General features: G+C 45.6%; 5 non-coding genes across 5 annotated transcripts; 3 read left to right on the top strand and 2 right to left on the bottom strand.

Moving 5' to 3' along the window:
• Positions 1-8,778: 8,778 nt before the first annotated feature.
• LOC138236897 (U5 spliceosomal RNA) lies at positions 8,779-8,892 on the top strand. The gene has a single exon (XR_011188876.1). It is a non-coding gene; the product is annotated as a U5 spliceosomal RNA (small nuclear RNA).
• Positions 8,893-9,286: 394 nt separating this feature from the next.
• LOC138236887 (U5 spliceosomal RNA) lies at positions 9,287-9,403 on the top strand. Its single transcript, XR_011188866.1, has one exon. It is a non-coding gene; the product is annotated as a U5 spliceosomal RNA (small nuclear RNA).
• A 1,075-nt stretch (positions 9,404-10,478) lies between these two features.
• On the top strand, positions 10,479-10,551 carry trnaq-uug (transfer RNA glutamine (anticodon UUG)). Its single transcript has one exon. It is a non-coding gene; the product is annotated as a tRNA-Gln (tRNA).
• Positions 10,552-20,659: 10,108 nt separating this feature from the next.
• trnat-agu (transfer RNA threonine (anticodon AGU)) lies at positions 20,660-20,733 on the bottom strand. The gene has a single exon. It is a non-coding gene; the product is annotated as a tRNA-Thr (tRNA).
• A 1,172-nt stretch (positions 20,734-21,905) lies between these two features.
• trnag-ucc (transfer RNA glycine (anticodon UCC)) lies at positions 21,906-21,977 on the bottom strand. Its single transcript has one exon. It is a non-coding gene; the product is annotated as a tRNA-Gly (tRNA).
• Positions 21,978-24,146: the final 2,169 nt, after the last annotated feature.

The following is a 24,146-nucleotide window of genomic DNA, read 5'->3' as shown; positions in this document are numbered from 1 at the left end:
AATCAACTTTGTGATTTACTGCTACAATTAATAATTGTCTCAGTAAATGCCCAAACCCTACAGAACTGGTGCCTTCAGAGAGCCACTATGATTACATATTTGGCGTCCCTGAACCGGTTTTCCCTACAGACGTAATGACAATGGCTGCTAAAATGTCTGAAGTGGAGTCGCTTATAAGTACTATTTCTAGCGACGACAATCCTGGTTACTGGAGTGGTATCAAAAAGTTGAACTTTGATGATATTGAGAAGCTGCAAGTAGATTTAGTAGCTAAGGTAGCGAACCAGCTTAACACAGGAGGGTCTGTGAAAGCAGTTCTGGTCCTATCGAGTTTCACCTTAAATCTAGCTAAACAGCTGGAACTGTCTTTGTCCGAGCTGACAAAGTTTCAAAAGCTTCAGGGAACGCTAGAAAGATATAAGGCGGAGCGAGTTGAGTTGTTGGATATAATCAGAGAAAAGAGAGTGAAAAATGAGGAAAGTGAAGACTGACTCAGGGAAGTTTTAGGTAAATTAGATGACTTGTCTGCTAGAGAAACTGCGGCTGAGGTAGCTAGGAGAGACCTGGAAGCGAGCTTGAAAGAAAAAGAAAAAGAAATTGAGAGTTTAAATGAGCTCAGCCAGGAAAGGCAAAAGGAGTCAGATGCTGCCGTACTGGAAGCAAAATAGACTAGATCCCACTTGCATGCCAGCCCACCTAGCAGCCCGGAGCGCTCACCCAGCGCGCCGGGAGGAGGTTTCTCCCGGCCAGGGTCTGTGGTCGGATCGGCATGGGGGAGATCGCCGAGTCCTGCGCGAAACGCAAGGGCGAGTCAGTTCAGGCATAGACCCCCTGCTCCTGATCACGGCCGTCTCCCTGCCCGCGGAGAAACCGTAAAAATTAACCTCCACTCCCTGAGGCAGTTAGCCAAAGATGTAGAAAGGTTTGACCCGTCAGTGTCAGGGAATAATGTGGAGACCTACATCGATGAGCTGAGATATACTTTGCAGTTTATGCCCGAAGCGTCCGAACAGGAAAAGGCTATGTTAGTAAGGAAAACTACCAGCCGAGTGGTCCACGAGTGGATGTCTAGACAAGGACCGGAGGTCTGTAATAGCTTTGAGGAGCTGTGTCAGGCAATGATTGGAGAATTTTCGGCTTTTATCGATCCCATAGCTGCCGTGGCCGGTGTGCACCATATTAAGCACGAAAAAGCTGAAGCCCCTCGCGACTATTATCAGAGGCTTAGGCGCACTTATTTTGCAGGGCGGAATGAAGAGGGTTGCGAAGAGAACGTGAATTTCAAAGGTTTATTCATTGCTAATCTGCATCCCTCAGTCAGGAAAATGATTGTGATGCACACTGATGCAAAAGCGATGAAAATGTCTGACATTAGAAGGTTGGCTCAAAAAGCCTGGGGAGCTGAAGTCTCTGCTTCCTCAGAGCAAAAACCTGCTTAAACGGCCGTGTTCGCCACTAAAGCCAGCAGGGTTGACGACTCGCCTCAGCTCGAGGCAGCTGAGGTTCCTGAGCTCGCTAAGCCCCGGCGCAAAATAGGCAGGCAGGACCGCACTAAGCGTCAGAGCCGCCGTGAGCGCTACGGGGAAGGCAAGGGCTCAGGCAGAGCCTATCATAAGACTGGATGAAGGGAGTCAACTGCAGCCCGCCTGGCCAGGCTTGAACAAGCCCTGCCTGAGAGATCAGGACAGGGTAAACCTTCCGCACCGAATGCCGGAAGTGTGAATGAGCTTAGGGGGACCACGCCCCTTCTCACTGGAGGAGGCGGGGATCCGTCCCAAGCCCCTCCCTCAGTCTATCTGATTGGGTGGGAGGGTTCCTGCCTGGAAGAAGGCTGTGACTCTGAGTTGGGCGCTGACCCCGCCCCTGAAGTCAAAGAAAAGGCAGGCTTCCTACAATTCTTAGGGAATCTCAGCCAGAAAGGCAAAGCAAGGCGTATTTATATCAAGGTTTCTCTTGAAAACGTCTTAGATAGAGAAGCACTGATTGACACTGGGGCTGAAATTAGTTTGATGTCAGCCGATCTACTCAGCGAGCTCAAACGAGTAGCGAAAGGAAAAGGCATCAGACTTAAGGTAGAACCGTGTAAGATAGATATTTCCAGCTATACCCAGGATCATGCCAAGATCACACACCGAGTGTGGGTGGCACTTAGGTTCGGGCCAATGAACGTGGTGCATCCTGTTTACATCTCTAGGTTTAAAACAGAGCCACTACTCATTGGCCAAGACCTGCTTGACAGGCTGGAGCCTCTGGTGGACTGCCAGCGTGGAAAATTGTGGGCTCAGGTCAAAAACCCTAAGCCTGTTGCACAGCAAAAAGGGGGATTCAGTGGTTATGCTGTGATCACACAGTGCCCACTGAACACTATAGCTGAGTTGGAGGTTCCTCCTGGTTCCTCTGGACGAGAATAAATGTCTCTTCTTGCTTTCCAAAGCTACAGGGAAGTCCTGCCCAGGCCAGCACTCCCACGGTCTCCCAACTACAGGAGCAGTGCTCCAAGCAGCTGCTTGACCCGCCAGGTAAAGCACACCCCCTTTTCATCCCTGAAGAAGAGTGGATCTCCCTGTCCGGTAATGAATGGGAGTCCTTTCTGTGCACCCTGGTACCTCAGGGGGTCCAGGACTACCACCCCATGGTGGTGGGAGGGGGTCCAGGTGGCAGAAGTGCAGGTTGATGATGTAATTCTTAGCCTCAGCTCTGAGAAGTCCATAATCAGTGAAGGTCTGTTCGAGGACCTGTCGCGAAGCTGTCAGGTGACCCTGGTGACGCAGTCACAGGTTCTGTGGTGGGCACCCCCATCTCATAGGTCCATTTGGAGCAAAGGAAGCTGTGTAGCTTCCATCTCCATCGGAAAAAGGAAGTTTGCTCACTACTTCCTATTGGAAGTACCTATTGGTTCGACTGGGCGCCCAGCTGGACACAGTAAACAGTGTGCTGTGGACACGGGTGGACCCAGATGCCCACTCTCTAAGCGGTGACCCCGAGAACATTCGGTCAGGTCAGACGATTCCTCAGGCCTGCCAGGTAGTAAACGAATCGGACCTGATCGTTCCTGCGTCAACAGCAGGGTTTCCAGTACGCCTTGTCCTAAAGAAGGGACAGAGAATGGACGCTGAGATGGTTTTCTTCCAACCATCAGCTCAGTTTATCAGACTGAACCTAGCAGTCTGTTGTACCCCCAGACTGGAACGGAATGGCCGAGCCACCTGCCTGTTGGTGCAGAACATAGCAAAACAAGATGTCAAAATCCCTGCTCGCACTGACATGGGACTGGTAATTGACAATGGTTTCTATGATTTCGAACTAGCCATCCCAGTACTGGGGCAGCTCCCTGGTCCCTTGGCCAGGGAGGGGGGAACCGAGCAGGTGTACTACACCTACCCCCGGCGGATGATTGCAATTATGCCAATAGAGGGATTCTGCAACCAGGAGGTGTGCAGGGTGGACCTTAGCGATAAGGATGAGATGGTTGTGTACACAGTACACGCAGGTGTTCCGATGGACCACTCAGCCGAGAGTACGACCCGGGATACCGCCATGCCGTCAAAAGCGGGGTTCCTAGAGCAGGTACAGGAACAGGTTGGCAAGGCAGATGCCCTGGAAACGGAAAGCCAGCGTCAGCAGCTGCGTCAGAATTTCCAGGATTTCCGGGAAGTGTTTGCACGGGACGCCTATGACTGCGGGGTGACGGATTTGAACACAGTGCGCATTCCAACGGCCCCTGGCGCCCGCCCAACCTATGTCAGGCAGTATCGCATTCCCCTCACGGCATACGAGTCCATAAAGCAGACGTTGGATGCTCTACTAGAGCGTCAGATCATAAGGGAGTGTAACTCCACTTATAACTCCCCACTGTGGCCGGTGCTGAAACCCAATGGTAAATGGCGTCTGACCATTGACTACCGGCAGCTGAATAAACAGGTTCCTTTGTCACGATGGCCAATGATCTACCTAGATCAGGAGTTATTCAAGGTGACAACAGCGAAATATTTCACCACAGTGGATGTGGCCAATGGGTTCTGGACCCTTAAGGTAGAACCAACAGACCAGTACAAACTGGCCTTTTCCTTTGGAAACAGGCAGTTCACCTGGAGTCGATGCCCCTTTGGGTATTCCAACTCCCCAGCGGAGTTCAACATATTTCTGCACAAAGCCATGAGTCATGCAGCCGCCAGGGGCAACCTGGTCTATGTGGACGATATTCTGATGAGGAGTCAGACCTGGGAAGAACACATGGCCGAGATCAGGCATGTGTTGACCCAGCTCTCCTGTGCAGGGGCCAAACTGTCCCTGGCTAAGGGACAGTGGTGTAGGACCCAAGTGGAGTACGTGGGACTGTTGGTTGGAGCCCAAGGCATACAGCCACAGTCCAGCAGAGTCCAAGCTATCCAGAATATGAAGTCGCCCACTAACCTGTCTGAACTGCGCAGCTTTCTGGGAGTATGTAATTATTCCCAGCAGTTCATTGAGGATTACACTGAAATAGCAAGGCCCCTCCACAAGCTGTTGCAGAAAGACGTGCCCTTTGAGTGGGGGCCTTCCCCAGAACAGGCTGTGATGGAGCTGAAGCGCAGACTCGGTAGTGCGCCGAGCTTGGCCTACCCTGACACAAATAAGGTCTTCTACCTTGAAGCAGGGTTCTCAGAGCACTGCCTTGGGGCTGCTCTGAGTCAGGAATATAACCAAGAGCGAAGGGTGGTGGCATATGCCAGTCGAGCCCTGAGCCCAGTGGAGCAAAAGTTCTTGGACTGCGAGAAGGCCCTGTTGTCTACGGTCTGGTCGGTAGAACACTTCCGTAGTTATGTTGGGGGACAAAAGATCATCATCGAAACCTGCCACCAACCTGTGACATTCCTGCATAGCCAGAGACTGAAAGCGGGCAGGGTGTCAAATAGCAGGATTGTGGCATGAATGATGGCCCTACAAGGCTATGAGATAGAGGTACGTTATGCACAGAGCAAGAAAATGTACCTGGGACAGGGCCTGGCTTTGGGCCAAGTGTGTCACGGCTGTGACACTGACATGGAAGCTCCAGAAACAATTCCCGCTGCTGAGCTACCGAACAATCATCGGTACTACGATGAGAACGTGGGCCAGGGCTTACCCATGGCCTATGTTGACGGTTGCTCTTTTCGCCACGAACAGCAGGTGCTAGCAGGGGTAGGAGTAGTCTGGCAAGACAATACTCCCTGTGGGCCGACCCGCTATAAGCTAGGACCAAAGACTAGTCAGTATGCGGAAGTAGCTGGGGTGCTGATCACCCTCCAGCAGGCCCTGACACATGGCCTTAAACAGTTTGTCATCTGTAGTGACTCGAACTACGCCCGACATAGCTTCGTGTCTCACGTTCCGTATTGGAAAGGTAACGGCATGAAAAATGCCCGGGGCAAGGAAGTAAAGAACAAAGAGTTGTTCCTGGCCAGTGACAAGCTCACGACCGAGGCTGGAATGATGGTTTACTGGAGGAAGGTGAAGGGACACTCCCAGGTGAAGGGACCCGACAAAGACGGGAATGATGAGGCCGACCGGTTGGCCAAATCTGGCGCCTTAGAGGGTGAACCCTGGCAGTTCCAGCAGGAATGGCTACCCCCAGAATTCGTGGCTGAGGTCAAGGCGGTCACCCGAAGCAGGGCTAGACAGGATGTCGGAGCTGACCCTCAATCTGTAGTGCTTGGGTCACAGGGTTTTAACACCGATCTTGCGGAAATGCAGAAACAGGACCCAGCAATTGGGCAAATGTATCAGCATATCGCTGACCCAGTGCGTCAACCTCTTTCGGAGCAGGTGCTGAGCCAGTCTCTGGAGCTGAAGGAGCTGGCAGAGGTGAAAGACAACCTAAAAATTATAAAGGGGTTGTTGGTTTGTGTACCAGTTGCACAAGGTGTCCCAAAGTGGGTAGTTCCCCACTGTCATCGGGGGGTCATGATCCAACACGCTCATGACGAACCCTGTGGGGGTCACCGGGGAATCAAGGCTACATACGACACTATCCAGCAGGTGGCATTCTGGCCTCACATGGGCCAAGACATCGCCGCGTATGTAAAGGGGTGTCTGACGTGTAGCCAGTTCCAACCATCACGGCCCTTGCACCGTGCACCACTCCAGAAAAAGGGCATGACATTCACCTGGTCCAATCTTCAAATGGATTGGGTGGGGCCGCTGGTGAGGTCATCCAGAGGGAACAAATATTTCCTCACTGTTACGTGTGCATTCACAAAATGGATTGAGTGCCTCCCAGCACCCAACGACACGGCAGAGACAACTGCAGTGCTGTTGGTGAACCATGTGTTCAGTCGATGGGGATTCCCCCTGACCGTGGTCTCGGATCGGGGAACCCATTTCACAGCTACAGTAATGGCAACCCTGTGGAATATGCTTGGGGTCAAGACCCAGTTGCATATCTCCTACCACCCTCAATCCTCGGGCCAGGCAGAAAGGGCAAACCGAACGGTGGTTAGTATGCTCAAAAAGTTTGTCTCCAACAGCAGTAGGGACTGAGACATTAAGCTGCCCCTGGTTCTGATGGCCATCCGAGGTAAGCCCCATTGCTCTACGGGGGTCCCACCTTTTGAGATGATGACAGGTCGGAAGATGACTCTTCCCCTACACTGTCTTTATGGGGTGGAGGACCTGAGCACGACGGGGGCTGCTACGGCCCATCAGTATGTGTCAGACCTGCGAGCACATCTGCAGGCAACCTTTGCTTTTGCCCAGAACAATCTGGGAAGGAGTGCAGAGGGTAGGAAAGCATACTATGACCGAAAGGCAGTTAACCAGGAACTCCAAGTAGGAGACAAGGACCTGTACTTCCAATTTGCCAAACCCACAGGGGTGGCCCGGAAGTTCTTACCCAGTTGGACAGGACCCCACGAGATTGTCGATAAGGTATCACCGGTAGCTTATCGAATTCAGATTGAGAAGGGAAGGCAATCTCTGGTCTACAAGTGGGTGCATCGCAACCACCTCCGGTTGTATCGCCCACCTCAAATGGCGCCGGAGAACACAGAATAGGGTTAAACGTCCAAACCCGATCAAAGAGGGGGGTGCCCCTTTGTAGCTGCAGGTAGTTAGGTACTGTACTGTAGGTCCTGCTAGGAAAATATATTCAAAATTATAGTGGAACTGTACCATGTGCCTCATCTATGTTCCAGAATGGGAATCCTAAAACTGCCAGGGCTGGTCCTGACAGTACTGTGGATCGCCTCGACACAGCCCCTTGAAGTTGTGGAACCTGGTCCTCCTACCGGCATAGTCCTGCAGGAAACCATAGTCCTCTCCATGGAAATCTTTATGGTACAATCTTTTTTTTTTCTTATAAAATATACTTTATTCCGAAAAAAAACACATCTCAAAGGGAAACGTCTCACACGATAACACTCCACAAAATTAAAACATCGGCGGAACGGCGGTGATTGTCCGTTATCAATCCTTGCAAGGGTGGGCGGATTTGCGCTATTATGAGAGTCCCTCCAAACCCTACCGCTTGCTGTAAACCATTAATCCCTGTACAGGGTCCATAGGCCTTTCCAGTGCTCCTTTGCCGTGGGGAAACCCCATTTAGCAACGTCGCGCTTCATCCTCCTCCTGAGGTCCGCCAGGATCCTCTCTTCCAGCTCCCTCGCTCCCCACTTGTTGTTGTGCCGGATGAGATTGTTTCTCGCGTCCCACAGGCCTTTCTTTGTGAGGGACAGCAGCAGCCACATCAGGAACTGCGTCCCCCTGTCCAGTCCGGTAGGTGCCAGCCCCAGCAGAATGTACTGGTAGCTGAGCACCGCATTCGTTTCCAGGAGTTGCATTATGTTGTCCATTCTGCCCCACACCGCCTTGGCGAAGGGGCAGCTCCTTCACTTTATTAAGATACTGAAGAAAGATGTGGAGACGGGGGTTTGAATTTAATCCTTTCTGTAGGGGGTTTAGACTTTCAAGTCACAAACTGGGGTTTATGGCAGGAAAGGGGGGTTAACTGATAAGGATTGCAGATGCAAGCTAGGAACCCCCCTGGGTGTAATGTTAAACTGACCATTTGTCCAGAACATCGTAAACTGGCCAAATACCATGAACCCCCCTCTTTACCATCAGACCGAGTGACGTCAGAAACGGAGTTGAAAACACTATATAACCCAAAAGTTTGTAACAGTACGGGGAACAATACTTCGGTTTTGTTGTTTCTTGCGGGAAACAAGACTTCGGCTTTATTGTTCCTTGCATGCAATAAACTCATCTGTTTTACTTCATCTCGGGATCAAGAACCTTATTTCTTCTGTTACAACAAATTTGGCGTAGTCGGCGGATGCTCCAGAAGGCGCAGAACTTCCCATCGGCAGGAGAGATGGTCAGCGCGCACATAACTAAGAGGTAAGGACTCCTCTTTTATTTAAAAGTCCCGACTCTCTCTGACCGATTGGGAAATCTCTGCTCCCTGCGAGAATCGCCCGAGATGACGGAGTAAACGTGAGTTTCTGAATTCCTCTGGCCCGGGGAAGACACTGGTGTATGTAATGGGTTGTTTGCTGTAAGCCCAGAATTTGGTCTGGCAGGGGTTCCGCGGTATTGTGTACAGGCGTTCGAAGCTGGTTTATGCCTTAATTGCGCGTGGAGTTTTTGAACGGGTTTTGGACCCTTACCGTGAAGTTCAGGACTGGTGTGGGCCTTAATTGCGCCCGGAGTTCTGAAGGTCAGAACTGGTTTGGGCCTTAATTGCGCCCGGAGTTCTGAGGCTCAGGATCGGTGTGGGCCTTAATTGCCTGATTAAGGCCTTAAATGGCCTTAATCAGCCATGCACTCTGGTTTCTTTTCATCTCGTACAAATCTTTCGCCTTTTACTAAAGATTTCCGTGGAGAGGAGCATGAATGAGTTCCATGCAATTTTTGCGCTTCCCTGCCTTCGGGTGGGTCGCAGCTGGGTTGGTCAAAGAGAGAAAACAAGCACGTTCGCAATCGCTCTTGTAATGGTGATTGTGGCCGTCTGCTCCGCGAGTCCTCGGTCTCCGGCCGTCTGATTGGCGCTCTTTTCTTTGGGGGGCGGGAAGTGTCCGGCCGCAGGGGATCTTGGGACCTCGCTTTGCATAGCGGCTTCCCAGAGTTAGTCGTTTCCGGCACAGTGTGGCCGGGTGTTTTCCGAGTTATCGCACGGATTGGGCAAGCTCGCAAGCCGTAAGCCGCAGGCGATGAGCCCGGAGCTGAACGGGCCCCACTGGCTAGTTTGTAAGGCCAGGTGCATTGCCAACCACGACCGGCAGGGCAGAGGCCTTGAAGGCGGCCTGGGCTCCTGCAGCTGTGCAGCCACGCACTCTGGTTTCTCTTCATCTCGTACAAATCTTTCGCCTTTTACTAAAGATTTCCGTGGAGAGAAGCATAAATGAGTTCCATGCAATTTTTGCGCTTCCCTGCCTTCGGGTGGGGCTCAGCCTAGCTGGTCAAAGAGAGAAAACAAAAACGCTTGCAATCGGTCTTGTTATGGCAATTGTGGCAGTCTGCTCGATGATTTCTCGGTCTCCGGCCGTCTGATTGGCGCTCTTTTCTTTGGTGGGTGGGAAGTGTCCGGCCGCAGGGGATCTTGGGACCTTGCTTGCATAGCGGCTTCCCAGAGTGCGTCGTTTCCGGCACAGTGACCGCACTTTTACAGACACTTGGACACATCTGCGTTCGGTGTGCACTTAACATGCCTTATGAGCCTGTTGCCTCCGTCCCATTTAATAGCAGAACTGACGCCAAGAGAAATGATGAGAAATGGCATTTATCTGGCACTTCTCATGTCCAAGGAGCTCAATGCCCTTGACACCTCCCCAAGGCGACAGAGCTGTGCATTCTTTGGCGACAACATTTTTTCTTTTGTTTTATTTGTATACTTATTGATAGAATACAAACGATATGTCATGTACTGTAAGGGAAATGTCTCTTTTCATGGGGAAAGCTAGCACCAGCAAATGTTGTGTTTAGAAGAAGTGATTTAACATGACACGTGACCTAATTTACCGGAGCAAAAGCTCACCCAGCAAGCCCTGCTTTACTTCTACAGGAGAGAAGTACTGTAGAGTCTGCAAGATGTTCAGCTGGGTAGCTACGTCAGCATGCCTCGGCTGCAAAGGAACAAGTAATAGGTTTATTGCATGCTGAAAAGAGAAGAACGGAAACACAGCGTTTCGGCCGTGAGGTCTTCTCACACCTGAAGAAGCCTCACACCTGTAAAAGGCTCCATGGTTTTCTTTCTTCTCTTTTCAACATGGAATACACCTATTGTCTGCAAGATGTGACAATTTCACAGTGTTTTGGAAGAAAACCTTTTTTCTTTGATTTCAAAATCAATCAGAATTTCAGCACGACACACCAACACTTTTTCTGTTTTAAGGAGATGATATTTTAAACCTGATAAAAATAGTAGGAAACACAAGTTTCTTGCTGTGAAAATTTAGATGGGGAAGTGTACTACTAGTAGCAGTGTAGAGCTCTCTGTGGTGGAGTGCAAGCACGTGTTCTATGGGCCAGTGGCGTAATGGATAACACGTCTGACTTTGGATCAGAAGATTGTAGGTTCGAGTCCTGCCTGGCTCGTGAGGCTTTTAAACCTCTCAGGTTCCTCGGTAACAGGTTGCCGTCATGTATATGAACTATAGAAAAGCATCTGCCACAACCCGTAAATTAGCACGCAAGTGCTGGTTAGTTAACACAGAACTGTATGGAGATCATCTCCAGCTCCGAGCTCAATTGCAATGAAAAAACATGCAGAACAGAACTGGAGAGCAGCTGAATTTGTGCTCATTAGGGTGGGGAGGACTCAGCATTGCTATTGTTCTAATTGGCATGAACTGCAGGGGATCTGAATCAGAACACGTCAGTTAGTTCGATCATTGCGTCAATATGTAGGCCACGTTAATACAGAATTATTACTTTGTCTGTCTCGTCTTTGTATATAGCTGAATGTCCCTGACAATTTCATGTTAGTTTTTAAGAACGACATTGGTGCTAATATACACATATATAGCATATAAGGAACACATAAAAGTTTAGTCCATGCTGAAAAGATAAGAAAACCGCCACAACGTTTCATCTTGGAATAAATCTTTACTTGTTGTTTTGCAGCCTACCCATTCTGACCTAACTCCTCCCTTGAAATTCCCTAACAGATAAGGGTACGTAACGGCTCATGCGATGCTCAGTTGCAATTTGTCCCAAAACAAACAAGAACAGCAGCTGAGGGTTTGAGTTTGAACATGCACTGTATTAAAGCAGCTTTTATTTCCATTGATAAATGCTAGATATTCCTACAGAGATTCTCCAGGTGAGTAAGCGATTCCTGTTTCTGTTTCTATTTCTGTTTCATATATATATACAGTATATATACAGTATTGTACTATTATTATATAATTCGTTACACTGTGGCTGTGTTGTGTGTGTTAAGCTGCGGTTGCACTGCAATTTCCCTCACGGGATCAATAAAGTATCTATCTATAAGAAGACATTACCAACAACGACCACAAGATGGAGATATTGTCTAGACATTACCAACAATGACCACAAGATGGAGATATTGTCCAAAGAGGCAAGAAGGGCAAAGCCGCGATAAGGTTAAATCATTTTTTGTAAGAGATTGCTGTCAGAATGCACATCTGTATCCCAAAGAGAATCTCTAGTAAAATATGATCATTTGTGAAACAGGCAAATGAGTGTCTGCTACAATATGATTGCTACAGATGCAGCCATTCAAAATGCGCGGGCGATACCGCATTATTTTCCGGTACGCTGTACGCAGTCTACCTCGAGTTACCGGTAAATACCGCGAGTTACCGGTAAATACCGCTAGCAAAATAATAGTATCCGGAATTTCCGCAAGGTGGAGCTAATAAAGCTCAACTTCTCATGTTTGAGCTGTAGCCATCAAAGTCTTTAATGAAGTTATTACTAATAGTATTAATAATAAATGACCTTGGACAAGCTGTAAACTCAAAGTATTGCCCTGGTCCACATTATTTTTTTCATTGACCGTCTTTGTAAAAGTAACACCACAGCATTTCGCAATCACGCATTTTTTTCCAATCATGCAAAGTACAGTAATTTTTGAGAATCGATTCACCATGCCTTTCACATGCTCATAAAAGAGATTGATTTAGGAACATAAACATATTACCGTATGCAAACTGTACTGTATACAGTTTGTATATGTATATGTATATGTATAGGTATATTTAATGTCTTAACTGTGCCCGTTTAAGTATTGAATATTTATATGGAATTTTACCACTGAAGGGAAATCTTAGTGCCTGAGCATAAAAAGAATAGGAGCGTAATGCAACGCGTGTGAAGGCCATAAACGATATTAATTTTGGAACATAAACATACAGTATATGGCTGGTCTCGGTACTTTAAAGAAAACATACACGAAACATGGTTTCATTATGACCAGAATCGGTCTTGAGATATTTTTAACTTGATTTACAGTATTTGAGAGGTATGTCTTGACACCGATACTACGTAAATACTCCTCACGTATATGTTTCTAGGTTTATATTATGCATTTCATACGGTCAAATTGCTTTTGAGCAACTGATAAGAAGCGCGAAACGGTATGCCCAGGGCGTTTTAGTTTTCGTTTTGTTTTAATGCAGTGCAGTGGATTGATTAGAGATATCAAGTACATACAAGTCATTTTTTAAATGTTGTAGTTCGTCTTGTAAAAATGTTACGAGTACATCATCTGTCAACAATTACACAGGTTCTGTTTCCATATTGCGGTTTTTGGTTACGTAATACTATTTTCTAATTTCACGTTGTGAATATATGATTTGGGCAAACAGAGCCGCAAAGAAGTACATTATGGGTTGTTGTTGTTTTTTTGCAGTTTTATCTAAAATAAGCGATGCTTAAACCTTTGTCTGATTCTTGTGAAACTATCCACACGACAGTTACCTAGGAGTTGACTTCAGTGATGTCACTGATGGGATGTTTCTAAAAATCCATCCTCTGTAAAACATCTTCTCTAGTTGTTCTGCATATGTATTCGCTAATGAAGCTGTGTGTTCTGAGCCTGGTTCTCTACATTTCTGTATGAACCAGCTTAGAGGGCTAAAGACAGCTTGTGTTTAAATTGAGTGTAAGGTAATTTATGCTTCTAAAGTCATGGTCAGCATTTATTATTGTACTGTGCTGTAAACTTCTTCTGTGCCTAATTACATTATTTTATAGTCGATAATGTTTCTGTAGTGCTTTTTCAGCCCTCAGCATGTGACTGCGCTGGTGGTGCTGTGGGTTAGGTTCCTGACTCCTATGTCACATGGTCTGTGGTTGAATCTCATGGAACTATGACTTTAATTTTTAACAAACATTTCTTTGAAAAAATGAAACATTTCCCTTGGTCAGAGATTAAATAAAACCTCACTCGCATCAAAACAAATTTATATTTCTAAATATCACAACATGATCGAATTTACGTCTTTTTAATAACAATGAATAGTCACCTATGCGTTACAAAATAAACATTTATATTGATTTGAATCGAGTTTTGATTTAAATCGTAAACGCGTGTTTAAAGGCGATATACTGTATAAAAGCGCTGATTCTTATGGAATGTGTTTGGCCGGGGATTCAAAAAAATTATTTTTTTTAATCGCGTATCTAAGGAAAATTGCAGTATAACTTTGTTCATGCACAAACAGTGGCATGTTACATTATAATTTGGGTGTCTCCTCTTGCCAGAAAGCTCTAAATTGGATTTTGAGTGCGGTTTTTGACTTTTTCTAAATTGCAACCCATAAATAAAGCTGATACAGTTTAGACTTACTGTATTCTAAACTGTATTACAACATCACATTGGACAATGCAACGTAAATTGCAAAAATGCACTTGGAATCTGTCCAAGCCCTACTACGAAAATTATTAAAACTGCGACACTTATCATTCATCTTTAAATAAACTTTATTTTATATAGCGTTTTAAGCGAATAGGTAATTAGATTGCTCATAAACCTAATCGCTTTTTCTGCATAAACACAGCGTGATTGCTCTCTGAAAATGCTTTTTTCTTTATATTTAGGCTCAGATTTCAACTATAGATTGTATTATTATAAACTTTCTTGGAAAAATGTCTTTTATGTAAACCATGTTTGCTATTAATTCATTTAGGGCTAAAATACGTTCATTGTCTTCCAATCGAGTCGAGTTGACATTGGAAGCTTGCCACGCCCGGACTGTTACACCAACGCATTAGCATGTTGAAGCGATTTCATTGAGGAGGCCATCAACTAGTTAACACTGTACTTCCTACTTTGAAAACACCTGTGAAATTGGTTTAATTCGTCACAGCCAGCACTCCGGCAGAGAGGGGGGTTGTACTCGTTAATGTCTGATGACATACAAGTGGAAAGATTACAGATTTTAATCGTTTTTTTTCTGAACCAGGGAAAATCTGATCATGTTTCTCTATAACAATAATAAAAAACTTTATTTTAAATTATTTTACATATCCCGCTTGCACATCGCACGACTTTAATAAATCTATTCTTTATTAATACTAAATAAATAATACTAAAAATACTACAGCAAAGAGGTCACTTGATTTTTGGAATAATTCCAAATAGCACAATGATCCACTGGCATTCCTGAAGTCTGTTTAGTGCATAATCTTCCAAATACAATCACTAAGCAATTATAAGAATTATACCATCATCGGCATCTGGGATCAGGTGTGTCCACAGTGCAGTAGTCTCAGCGTCCAGCTGGACCTCCTGTCTAACCTGTGAATGTTGCACCAGGGGCACCTGGCGGTGGCCCTGTGACAGCTGCTCAAGCAGATCCTCACTAATAGAGGACCTCTCAGGGCTAAGGGTGAGGGCTACATCACCAACCTGCTCTCCTGCCATCTGGATCCCTTCCACCACTGCAGGGTGGTGTTCCTGACCCCTCTTGGGTGCCAGGGTGCACAGGGAAAGCTCCTTTTCATCGCCAGGTGGGGAGATCTGCTCCTCTTTAGGGATGTAAAAGGTGTGTGCTTTACCTGGTGGATCAGGCGGCTGCTTGGAGCACCGCTCCTGTGGCATGGAGTCTGTTGGGACCTTGGCCGGGACACGACTTCCCTGTATATCCGGGGAACAAGGAAATATTTTTATTTCTTGTCCAGAGGGAACAGAAGGAATCTCCACATAGGCTTCTGTGTTCGGTGGGCACTGTGTGAGCACAGTCTGCCTCTTGGCCCCCCTTTCCTTCTGTACAGAAGGCTTAGGAGCCTTGACCTGTTTCCACACTTTGCCTTTCTGGTGATCCACCAAAGGTTCCTCTCTGAGTCGCATGCCCTTTTCTTTTTCAACCCGTTTGAGCTTGCCGTGTGACATCAAACACCTTTCAACCTCAGTGTCAATCAGTGTCTCACTGTGTAAGACATCTCCCATGGCAGCCTTGAGGTAAAAGCTACTTGCTTTTCCTCTGTGTTTTACTGCCTGCTCTGTGACTTCAGGGGTGGAGTCAGCACTGACTTGGGAGTGGCTGAATTCATCCAGGCAGGAACCCTTCCGCTCAATCAGATAGACTGAGGGAGGGAGAGGGGGCGGGTCTCCGCCTCCTCCAGTGGAGAGTATCAGCTCATTCACGCTTCCGGCAGCCTTGGGGAGCGGTTGTCCCTGTCCTAATAAAGCTTGTTCAAGCCTGGCCAGGCGGGCGGCTACTGAATCCTTTTGTTCGGCTTTATCTAGCCCTTTCCCTCCCCCGGTGTTCTCATGGCACTTAGGACACTGGGTGCGGTCCTGTGTGCATGCTTTGGAACGGGGCTTAGCCAGCTCAGGAGCCTGTGCTCCTTCGAGCAGGGGGGAATTAACCCTGCTGGCTCTGACGGCAAACACAGTCACTTTAACAGCTTTTTGCTCAGAGCGACTTTGGACATCATACTCCCAGGCTTTCTGCACGAATCTCTTAATATCAGTCATTTTCATGGTCTGTGCATCTGTATGCATTAAGATCATCTTTCTGACTGACGGGTGGAGATTCGCAATGAATAAACCCTTGAAATGTGTGTTCTCTTCGCAACCCTCATCATTTCGCCCTGCAAAATAAGTTCGTCTAAGTCTCTCGTAATATTCGCGAGGGGACTCTGCTCTCTCGTGCTTAATGTTAAGAGCGGCGGCTATCGCAGCAGTCGGGTCAATAAACGCACTGTATTCTTCAATAAGTGCTTGACAAAGCTTCTCAAAATCATTACAGACTTCTTTCATCTGCCTAGCCATCCACTCATGTACAGCTCTGCTGGTAGTTTTCCTGACCAGAAACACTTTCTCCTGTTCTGTGGCGTTTGGCAGATACTGCAGGGTATACCTGAGGTCCTGAATATAACTCTCGATATTATTCTCTGACACTGCGGGGTCAAATCTCTCTATGTCCTTCGCTAGCTCTCTCAGAGAATGGAGATTTATCCTTCTAGCTTCTCCGCTGACGGAGATATGGAAGAGATCGTGGTCAGACCTGTCGCTGCTAGAGAGAGTGCTTAATAGCGACTCGAATTCAGACCTTTTAGCAACCATCGTTAAACTTAAAGAGTATTACTTTTAAGTACGAAATCACAGTTTTACCACAGAAAACCACAAGATCAAGTATGCAATCAACCCGGTAGATCGCAAAAGATCACAAAACAATCAAGCACTGCTTAAAGAGCAAGGGGAACTTTTTTTTCTTTCGGCTTTCAGCACACCGTATTGTTGTGTATGAAACCAGCGGCGTTTTATATTGAATTATTCCGCTTGGTTGACTCATTTCAGTCTTGCCACGCCCACCCAGGGACGCCAAATAATGTAAGAAAACCGGCTCAGGGACGCCAAATATGTAATGTTGCCATAGCAAAATTAAATGTAGTGGCTCTCTGAAGGCACCAGTTCTGTAGGGTTTGGGCATTTACTGAGACAATTATTAATTGTAGCAGTAAATCACAAAGTTGATTCTTTTGATGGCTTTAGAATCCAACCATGCGACATAACTCAAACAACGCGCACACACAGGTACTAATACACGAGGATACATTTATTAATACATAAAATATGCATGTAAACCTAACAGATCTTATCGAGAGGGTTATCAGAATACAAAAGATATATATTCAGTCAGTTACGAAGTGTTACACATATCAGGAGGACATACGTTCAGTATATATTTCATTAAGACCGTTTCGTTAATGAACTTGGTTATAACTTCTACATTAGATACTCAAACAAGTACATAACTCTTAGGAATTAAATTGATATCAACTGGTTGGGATAACAATTGAATTCTCGAGCTGTAATGCATTGAAGTTGAATACTCATCCAATCTTTGGGGATTCAGATCTTCCTGCGGGCACAAAGAAACAGTTGCAGGCTGTTGCTGTCCAATCCGCGCTCTCTGGCTCCGTGCCAGGCTGTGCTGTGCGGCTTGCGACGCTGCGCTGCTGATGCTCACTGACCGGCTAGTTAGTGTTGGCTTTAACTAGCAAAGTTTGTGCACAGGAGAAAAGGTGACTGTGGGTCCGAGCAAGTCAGGAAGAGGACCGGTTCGTTTCTGATGAAGAGCTAGTTCTGAATAGTGATTCAGCTGTCCACAGTTCTGACCTGTTCACAAGGCCTGCTGCTGGTGCTAACCTCGGGTGGATCCTCTGGTTATTCTCTGGCAACCTCCGCTCTAGACTCTTAGAACAAAGGAAAGTTCTGGCACTCGGACACACTGGCCGTTCCGTGGTTGTCCGGGCTGAGTCTCAGGATGGTCAGGAGGCGCGCTGCGAGAATGTCCTGCCCTTGGGAGCCTTCTGCTCCTGGGCCGTCCTGCCCTGGAATTCTCCTTTGAATTCCCTTTAGAATTGTCCACAGAATCCTCTGAATCCTCCCTTCTGAATCTTACTGAATCTCACAGGCTCTCTGTGTTGCCTGTTTTTACCTGGAGGAACTTCAGCTCATTGATTGGCTGAAAGTTCCATGGGCATCAGAGTCCCACGTGGGTTACTCGGCCCTACCAGTCCCTGATTGATTGATCAAGGTGAGATATGAGTCACTTAGTCCTGACACTTAGTAATGCAGTCCAGATGTCCAACTGGCACTCCCTAGACAGATAGGCGCCAATGGATGACCATTGATCATGATAGCCAGGCTTAGCTAAGTGCATCCCCCTTTGGGAGCTGTCCTAGGACCTTAAATCACCCTGCATGAATAGTCTCTCTGTGGCTGCACCACAGAGATGAACAGAGAAATGGGGCCTCATTTGGGAAGGCTCAGAACACTTAATTCTGCCTTATTAATAAGCCTCGCCGCTATACACATATATTAATATAATAAATGATTGCTTATGCTTTATAAACAAATCTAATTAAAATAAAAGCTTAAGTTTTGTATTTATCTTGTACCATAGAACATGATTTTCTTTGTATTTCAATCCCACAAAGTGTCCAAATGACGCACTACATGATATAAGGAAGATTATCACATGCATATCGGTATTATCTTTCTTACGAAAATGCATTCCTTTCATTACCTTTTACTTTTTAAAATGAACTCAAATTGTGTATAATGTAATAATTTAAGTAGAATAGATTCTAATAATATAATGATCCAGTGTGTTGCACTACTTCACTGCTTCACTGCTCTATGCCGTCTGGAAATAAATCCTCAGACTGCTTACTGCCCTGGGCATGTACCAATGAATTACAGGAGCACATCTATTTCTCACTGCGTTGAAGCAGGAGACACACAGTCTCTGCAAACACATCCTAAATACAGTGTTCCAGCACCTTTGACCTCATCCAGAACGTATCATTTCTTGAAAGGGATTGCTGTCCGAATGCACATCTGAATCCCAAACAGAATCTCTAGTAAAATACGATCATTTGTGAAACAGGCAAATGACTGTCTCAGGGGCCCATTCCTCATTGTCAGACATATGTATGCAATGCTTTCACCGTGCATTGAGCAATAGGGATTAAAAACACAGCAGGTAAGGTTAGATGTCATGTTCTATGATCATTTCTTTCAGCATTAGGGACTAAATATACTAAACGTATGATACTAAAATGTTATTTTCACATATATTAATGTAATAAATGATTGCTTATGCTTTATAAATAAATCTAATTAAAATAAAAGCTTAAGTTTTGTATTTATCTTGTCCCATAGAACATGATTTTCTTTGTATTTCAAGCCCACAAAGTGTCCTTTGATCTCTATTCTGTGGTAATCCACGATGACCCCGTTCTTCAGGTGATTCATCATGTCCTCCCTCACCTGTTGAGAGGCCACCTGATCTCTTCTGCCGTGGCGTGCTTCATACACGCCCTCTTGAAGTGAGCAGGAAGCTGATCAAAAGTATTCAGGCACATCTTGCACACCAGGGGAATCCTCGCGGGTTTCCTTTGAAAAAAAATAATACCATCTGTGTATAGAAACAAGCTAAGACTGATTTCTTAAATTATCCTTAAAATTCTCTCTCATAGTTTGAGCATAATGATTTTATTGCATTCATATAAGAATTGCTCATTGCTCCAAAATAAATAATGGTCTCAGTCACAGACTTTCCAATAGAAGCCATTGTGGAGTTCAGCAACTGCAGGTCCTAGAAGTGGGGAAGGAATTTTAAAAGAGAAATTGAATTACAATACAGAAGGAATGGCTGAGGGTTCACTGAAATGTATAAATATACAAATTCCAAAGACTGAGTCCATATAGAAACAACTACTTTTCATTTTCAGTATAAGAAAAAAAAAACATTATCTTCCAAAGCATCATAAAATTGTCCCTTCTTCCAGACCCTACTTCTCTCTTGTAGTAGTACAGCAGACCTTTCCAGGTGAGCAGATCACAGAGTCCGAAATGAGCTTCCTCCATCAAGCAAAGTACCTGAACATGACTCTGTCTTCATAAAAGCGCCCCTGTAATAAAGAAATTCAATCCAAAATCAAGAGGGCAGTTGCCTACTGAAATACAAGAAGTCATCAATTTTAACCTAGCAACACATTAAAGGCTGCATCTATACAAGTGCGATTCTAGAAATGCTCACCAGATTACGTTTTAAGAAGGAACTGCGCCTCAGGTTCCGCCGAGATCTTAACTCGGATGGCAGGATTCAGAGTCCGGAGTGTGGACTGATGGCGAACGGAGGGTCCACATACTGTGGATCCCTCAGTGATCTTCCGCGTATTCAAACCGCCAGAGTGTGACTCCCCTGTCCCTGTGATCTCATTGCTCTGCTCTCTCCTCTGTGCAGCCGAGCCTGACTCACGGTAAAGTGAAAAAAAAGATGCCCTCAACGTGAGATTTACTCTGGAGCGAGGATAGATGTTACCTTTTTATCATTTAACAGGATGTATGTGATGTGGCGACTAGGTTCAATTTTGTATCCTCTTTTAAAGATTAAGGACTGGGGTGAGCGTGATTTACCACCCTATCAGCTAAGAACCCGACGTGCGCACCGTTTAAGCTGCATAGACTTGGTCGTTTAACTCTTCTCCATTAGGAGGGTTAAGGTTAAAGAAAAAAAACATTGCTGACTTCTTTTTTTTTTGCCAGCTGCTAGCGCTGATTAGCAAGGTTTGTATTTCATGTTTTGCAAGTTGCATCCATTTTAAGAAAAACAAGTCGTGTTAAAGACAGGAAATGAATACTTGCATTTAATTAAGTCTAGCCGTAGGCGGTTGTCTGTAAGGACCAGTTCCGTTCGAGAAGACACAAAGAAGGCACCGCTGGGATTCGAACCCAGGATCTCCTGTTTACTAGACAGGCGCTTTAACCAACTAAGCCACGGTGCCCCAGGAGTGCTGTCCTTTTGCAGCCACTTGGACACACCACTCAGACACATCTGCATTCGGTGTGTGCTCCGCCTGCTCGCTGAGCAAGTTGCCACCTTTACATACAATAGCAACATCGACACCAAGAGAAAGGATGACAAATGGCTTTTATCTGGAACTTTTCATGTCCAAGGAGCTCAATGTGCTTTCTGTGTACAACAGGGCCACTGAACTCCACATTGGCCACTGAACCACAGCAGTGGCTTGCTGGCTTGACATCTCCCAAGGAAAATGTTGAAATCACATGTGGAACAGGAAAATGACCCTCGAGTACGTGGGGAAAAAAAGAAAAAGATCATCTGGAGCGCGCCAACCCATGTCCGGACAGCCCAGTTTTGTCGACAAGGTGGCTGAGTGGTTAAGGTGATGGACTGCTAATCCATTGTGCTCTGCAGGCATGGGTTCGAATCCCATTCTCATCGGTCTCCATGACTGACACGTATGCCTGTTCGACGTCGGCCCTCCTGTTGTTTGCTCCGGTGCTAGAGCCGTACATTTTCTAGCAGTGGCTGAACATGGTATAGTAGGCCAACGTCGGTATCGAGCAGTGACAGTAACAGTACTTACTGCGCCCCATAAGAAATCGTTTGTCCCTGTTCAAAAGAGATTGTGCGATGTCCTGCGGCGTTCGTAAAGCAAACCTTTGACAGTTTGAAAAGAGGAATTTATTCTGCTTCCTGTGCGTGCAGTAGTTACAAAGTTGAACGTCTTTACACGATCTGCCGCAGTTTTCAGTGGGCGGGCTTTGTCAGATAGCTTGAAAAAACGCACTGTGTTTCAGCTCGGGAAACATCATGAGCTGTGTCCTGCATGTTTTCTGTGTATAGCTGTCTTTTAACGCATACAGAATTCATTCAAAATCATTGATTTCTCCAATTAACAAGGGTCCCTTTTTGAACCTGCGAGAAGCATTCTTTCAATGTAACAGATTTACTCCGGGGAAAAGCAGCATGACATTGAGAGTAGCTCAAGCTTTCAGCACCTGTATCGGACTGCGTGTTTGCAGACACCGCTCAGAATCCCCTGTAAGATTCTCCTTCAATTCCGTTTTTCAGTGCTTTAGCTCTTTCAAAAGGCTTCACTTTGCTAGTCACAATCCAAGGCTCATGACAGCATTTGAAAACATTCGCCACTGCGTTGGCCGGGAATCGAACCCGGGTCAACTGCTTGGAAGGCAGCTATGCTCACCACTATACCACCAACGCACACCCACAGGAGGCCTGCAGGACACCACCAGAGAATGCTTTTTTTAATTTTTTTTTTTATTAAACATAGAATTTACAAATACAAATACAACAAGAGGATCAGAGTCATGTACAAGAGAAAAAAAACGCAGCAGAAAAAAGCATTTAACTACCAGAGGTAATTAAGTAATTATGTGATCAAATTGTATATTTTACACGTATCATATTTTCCTTGCTTTAATATTTCTCAATTATTTATAAACTTTAGTTTCAACATGCATGCGTTTCCTGTAAAAAATAAAACTCAGCACACAGTTTTTCTTTTAACAACATTTCGAGTACCTCTGGCATTCATGAAAAAGACATACACAAAAGCAAATAACTAACTCTAAGACTGTCTAAACTATTGAGTTTTTCAAAGAACCAGAACTATAACAGTCCTTAACACTTAACTACACCATTCCAAACTAACACTAAAGAAACACTAGTATATACTGGTATAACAAATATAACCAAACATAATCATTAACTGAGCAGTCACTGGGAGCAAATCTCCTTCCCGTCCACAAAGGCCCTCGCTCCCACAAAGTAGGCTCTCCTCCCCTCTCTTCTGGCAGCTTCAACCTGGGGCCACAGCTGGTTCCTGGTACTCCTGTCCGCGGCAGACAGGTCCTCTGCAAACCTCAGTTTGTTCCCATTCAAATACTCATTCCCCCTCGCCGCTTGCCACAGCATGTCCCTCGCCGTCCTCTTGGTGAACTGTATTATAATCGATCTGGGGCGCACTTGCCCAGACATGTTCGCTCTCCCGAGCCTGTGAACAAAGTCAATGGCCGATATTACGTCCTCCTGGTCCGGCAGGGTCCTTTTACAGATACCCTTCACTGTTGCAACAAGGTCCTTATCACGTTCCTTTTTAACTCCAAATAATTTTAAATTCCATCATCGACGGTATCTATCTACATCGTTCACTTTCAATTCAAGTTCTTTAATATGCTTTTCTTGTTTGGTATTTACTTGTTTAAGAACTTTTACTTCACTCTTTAAGTACGCTGGGCAAACGTCCCGAGATCGAATTCTTCCGCGACGGGGGTACCTTTAAAGCGGAGACGACGGCACCGAAAATTTTTGGCGCGCCTTCTCTTTAAAGCCCTGGCCAAATACGAAGACAGTACGTACAGTTATAATTCAAACGGAATTAAAAACTACACATCCCAGTTACCATGGTGGTGCTTGTGATCATTGCGTTTAACCAACGAAACAGGGCGAAAAATCAGTCACATGACTTTGGGGCAGAGTTTCGAAAGCTTAACCTATCAGCAACAAAGCGAAATTTACACGATAGGCTACCTCAAACTGTCAGTTACACGACTGTGTATGTCGCTTAAGCCACTCCTATTTGGCATTTTAGTTATGGAGGCGAGACGACGCCCCCCCCCCCCCCTCTCTGGGTGCCTGATTTGCCGCCATCTTTAACCGCTTCGTGTCCAAATCGCAGTAGCTACGCGTACGAAATAAAGTTCATCCCAGCTACAAAACATATATATTTTTGTGGTAAGAGGGAGCAAAACATCAGTATTTACTGCTATTAATTAGTGTACGATTTATAGTTGAAATCTGAGCCTAAATATAAAGTTAAAATCTCGACAAAGCAATGTAGGAAATACAGAGAAAAGAAATCCTTTCTGACATCTAAAATCAGTTTCGATCAAGGTCTCTAAAACGAACAAGAAAAAGAGGATTTTCGGAGGGCAATTACGCTGTGTTTATATAGGATAAGTGATCTATGAGCAATCTAATTTCTTGTTCGTTTAAAACAGTGAAATGTCAGCTCCAAAAGATCGCACCAGAAACAGCACTCTCTCTGCCTGTCATAGACGTTCAGGAAAGGCTGAATGAAGTCATGTCAAGAACAATAATTCGGTGATCAATAATAACAGTTGTAGGACAAGAAACAAAAGATAATGAAAACTTCTTTAGGCTAAAACTCAAGTTCATTCTACAAATTAAGGCAAATGAAAATTCAGGATGTTAAAGTGCTAGAGGTGTAAAAAATACAAAAATGCACATGAGTAAAAAGTTTTAGAAATGGAGCAGGTGTTGCTTTGAAATAAGCAAACAGAAAAAAAGCCATGACTAAAGTGCAGAAGAGGGATGCAGGAACACTTGCTTAGATATACAAAAAAAATC

Source organism: Lepisosteus oculatus, unplaced genomic scaffold, assembly GCF_040954835.1.
Source record: "Lepisosteus oculatus isolate fLepOcu1 unplaced genomic scaffold, fLepOcu1.hap2 HAP2_SCAFFOLD_94, whole genome shotgun sequence".
NCBI classification, from domain to species: domain Eukaryota; kingdom Metazoa; phylum Chordata; class Actinopteri; order Semionotiformes; family Lepisosteidae; genus Lepisosteus; species Lepisosteus oculatus.
The sequence above is the reverse complement of the archived record's forward strand: the minus strand, read 5'-3'. Positions and strand labels throughout refer to the sequence as shown.